General features: G+C 46.8%; 2 long non-coding RNA genes across 2 annotated transcripts; one reads left to right on the top strand and one right to left on the bottom strand.

The window, feature by feature from the left end:
* Window positions 1-503: 503 nt before the first annotated feature.
* LOC119328936 lies at window positions 504-1,357 on the bottom strand. The gene is made up of 3 exons (XR_005159224.1): window positions 1,241-1,357; window positions 848-945; window positions 504-759 (listed from the first exon to the last, which is right to left on the bottom strand). It is a non-coding gene; the product is annotated as an uncharacterized LOC119328936 (long non-coding RNA).
* A 1,181-nt stretch (window positions 1,358-2,538) lies between these two features.
* Window positions 2,539-4,057, top strand: LOC119327522. Its single transcript, XR_005158551.1, has 2 exons — window positions 2,539-3,159; window positions 3,878-4,057. It is a non-coding gene; the product is annotated as an uncharacterized LOC119327522 (long non-coding RNA).
* Window positions 4,058-4,263: the final 206 nt, after the last annotated feature.

Here is a 4,263-nt window from a genome sequence, read left to right on the forward strand (position 1 = left end):
TCTTCTCTCAGGAGCTGACGAGAAAGGAATGTATGGTTATACGAGCTGCAGCGACGATAAAAGTATTTGCTACATACATACCGACATTACTGCAAGTGTCTGGTACCAAGTAAATACTAACCATCAGTATGCTTTTGCATCCCAGTTGTGTCTTATTAATTGTCCACATCATTTTTTCCACCATTAACAACTTTTCCAAATGCCATATGTGGAAGCTGATGGAGCGTCACATCCATATAGAAAAACTATGCAAAAGAGCATGACAGTGCATTAAGAAACCCTTGCGTATATATCATCCTGCTTAGTTCATACTTATTCCAAATTTAGTTTTACAATTTAAAATGTAATCTGCCTTGCCCGCGTTTAAAAAATGTACTTATCTATAAAAATTTCTTCTAGGACATAGTACTATTTTTTTACCACTGAACTACCCAAATAGTGATCTTTTAGGCTTGTAGATAGAAGATGTACTTCCAATGATGTTTAATAGTAAAGAAATAAGGATTACGTACACTTGGTTATGCACAGCCAACAGGGAGATAACATATATATCATGCATGTCGCTGCAGCAATTAGAAATCTAACTGCCATCAACACATCTAAAGAAGCCCACTTGAACACAAAAGTCTGTTCAAATACCAGCATAATAGATAAATGCATCTATATGAAAGATTGTAAAGTACGGTCATGACAATAGTTGGCAACAGGACATGCGTAGATTAAAATCAAAACCCTCTTCTTTTAGGGCGGCCTGTTGTTCTGCAATTAGCAAACCACAAGAAGACAATCAATTGCCACCTAATGCTAGAGAACTGTACTGGACCAGGGATGTGTCAGATGAACAAACCTTAGCTCCCAAGATTTGAAATTGCCTGGCTCTTCCCCTGCAGCCCCTCTCCGTTCATCAAGAGGCCTGTTGAATTAGGTCTCTGCTCTTACTGAAATCTAGTGAAAAAACAAAAGGTATCAAATAATATACTTCGTGAGATTGTATTCAGGATGCAGAAGCTACATGATATGACCAGCTAGCAGTTTTAATTTACAGTAAGCAAAGAACCGTTGATTGATTGAAACAAATTTCAAACTTTAGTAACAATCCAACATTAAAGTATTCCTTATTTCTTTACTCAAATCTTAATGTGTTGGATCATCAAAATCACATATTGGTGAGATACCATCAAATCATCAGAGGAATCAGGAATGCAGATCACAGAGGACAGGAGATGAGAGGTGAGATTACCTTACTGCTTGGGGAAGCCATGGACAGAGGAGAGGAGGAGCAGTAGCAGCAAGCTTGGGCCAGAGGACGGCGTCGTCGGTGAACTCGGGGGCGGGGGCACCGGCTGCTCCTCCTCGTTGCTGGGGGGGCGAGGCGAGCGGGAGGACGGGACGCGCCGAGGTTGGAGGTGAACCCTGGCCGCCATGGCCACGAGTGGCTGCGGCAAGGAGCAACGGTGACGGCAAAGAGGAAACGTCGCCCATCTGCTACGTGGCGGGATCCTGTCGATCGTCGGATCCTCGCGCACATCGCCTTGGATGGAGGCCGGATGCCTCACCTCGGATCGATCCCCTCCGTCGCCGGATCAATGGCAAGCCTCGCCTCGGATTGATCCCCAGCCGCGTCGGAATCCCTCGCGAGGCGCGCCTAGGCTGGAGCCACTGGATGGAGGAAGACCGCCGAGTCGGTCGATCCTTCGATGGATTCCTCGAAGCCCACGCAGTAGAATGGGCTGGCCGACGGCCCAGTGCACCGGAGGCGTCCGTTTCGGCCCGTGGAACAGCAGCCCACAGGACAGCTGGGCCAGTTTAAATAGATCGCGGAACAGGTTGCCTTGACACAAAATCTAACGTCCAGGAACCCGCGGATCAATAAAACGGACGACCGAAAATCCAAATCGCTGTGAGGGCAGGGATTAGGTGCGGTTATACTGTCCTTAATAGTTTGGAAAAAGGGACTGAAAAACCTGTCTAGTTGATTGACAACAAATCAATTTGAAAACATCTTGAAAATACACACCGGCTCTGAGAATCTCATACCAAAATCAATAAATTGGTAAAGATAAACCTCACCTTGTCTGTAGTAGTATCACGACAATTACATACTAAGTACGGACAATATAATCTACAAAAGACTAGTTCCTTATTTCGGATATATAGTTGCATCAACAGTACAACCTATATGACCCGACGACCATATCCGTCATCGTGACATCCCTTACCACGAGAATAGGTGAGGGTTTTGTCGAGAAGCCACATGAGACCGTTGTCACGGATGAGATGCACTACGTGTCATGTCGTCGGGCCATAAGCCCATAAGAATCCCGCAGGAGCCAAGCGGCATCGGCTTAGCCCGCCGCTACGTCCTGCTCCCTCCGGTGCCCGACGCCCTCGTCGCCTCGGCGGAGCGCCCACCCCCCGTTCTACGCAGGCCCTCGGACGAGCCTCTCCTCCTTCCCCTTGGCGAGAACGGTGAAGGGACGGCAACGGCATTCACGGTGATCTCAATGGTGCATTGCGAGACTAAGCTGGCCCCCTTTGTATTCTCTTCGAGCACCGGGCAGTGGCGAGCGGCGGCACCCATGCTTTGGTCGGCCATGCCAGTGTCGCCGATGGATCCTGCTTATCTCAGGCGGCACCACGCATATGGCTGCTTCTACTGGGACTCCACCAATATCAAGAGGAAAGAGTTGCTCGTGCTTAACATCCAGAGGATGGAGTTCTCCATCGCCGAGCTCCCATCCTCTGGCTGGGGCGCGCTAGGCGTGGCCATTGTGGAGGCAGGGCAAGGCATGCTTGGGCTGTTTGGGATCCGTGATGGAGCCGCAGGTGGCAGCAAACATGACCTCTGCTATAGCGTTAGGCACAACAAAGGCAAGAATTCCGGTCAGTGGCAGATGGTGAAGACCTTCTCACTAGGTCCTGAGGGCCTGCATTATCTCAAAGCGGCAACAGAGAGGTGTGTGCTCCTGATATGTTCTGAAGCCCCACGGCTCGTTGGCTTGTCTATGGTGATGCCAGACTTGTTGGAGTATATCTCGGTGGACGTCAAGAAGTTGCAGCTTGAGAGGGTCTGTGTCAAGCCTTTCGGGAAGTCCTTGTCCAGGACGCGCATATATGCCCACTTCCCGCCATCGCTGTCTTCGCCGACGATATGAAGTGGTATACTTTCTACTGCATTTCCAGTTATGTTATGCATTTCCCTTCATAGTTTTCACATGGATTGTCTAGTGCTTAACAGTTCAGTGTTGCAATTGGCCATTCTTATTTACACGGCCTAGTGGTGGTTATGTTCTTGTGCTCAATCATGAGAAAGTGAACATATTTGTGATATGTTGCCCTGTTTGTTTCAATTCCAGTTTCAAGAGAATCATACAAAAGAAAATCTCTGCCTAATTACTGTGTTCACAAATAACTGCCTGAGTCATTGCTCTTAATAACAAAGAAAGAGCAGTGTGATTTGGGTCAGTCTCTTAAATCAGTTATAGGCTTCACATCTATCATTTATTGAATGTGGCTAGAACCCCTGATATATTTTCTTAAGTGACTTAAGCTAGGCAAACACTAAGCTACTACCAGTTTAGAATGACCTAAGATTTTCAGTGCTGGTTTCTTTTGTGTACATTTCTCGGTCTTGTTACGTGCTCCAACCTGCATTGCAAATTACAGTGCTGAAGCTGAAGACACAACAGCGTCTCATATTTCAAATCCGATTTAAATGAACCTTACTGATGGAACGGATGCTGTTCTGCTGCCATATATAGCCCAATATAATGCCTATAATTCGTTCCTTTAAGCTCGTAAACTCTCGAATATGTGTACAAATTGGACCCCAAAAGTCTTCTCTGGTCTGACCTGAACTTCTGTCTTGCTTGTTCAGATTCGATGGAGCCGCAAACAGAGCAGCATTCTCAATTCAAGACGACCGTGATTTCAGCAGCATGGGGTTCGTTGGACGTCATCACCATGCCTACAGGATGACACTATTTACATTGCTTTGCCTAGCGATCGTCATGTATATGTTTTGGTTAATTACTGTAGCATCATTGCGGACCTGTTCTTTCTCTGAATGTGGCAGTGTTCGTGTCTATGTTATGTTCTTCCTTTGATACCATAAGAATGTTACATTTTTATTAATGGTCTCAATCAATCAAGAACTGTAGTAAATCCACCTTTATTATTTATACTGAGTGCAGATATACCGGGTGCATTGCGACGCAGCTGGTGCCGACGCCGGTCAACGGACGCAGCGGCGAGTGGCTGCTG

Source organism: Triticum dicoccoides, chromosome 7A, assembly GCF_002162155.2.
Source record: "Triticum dicoccoides isolate Atlit2015 ecotype Zavitan chromosome 7A, WEW_v2.0, whole genome shotgun sequence".
Classification (NCBI taxonomy): Eukaryota; Viridiplantae; Streptophyta; class Magnoliopsida; order Poales; family Poaceae; genus Triticum; species Triticum dicoccoides.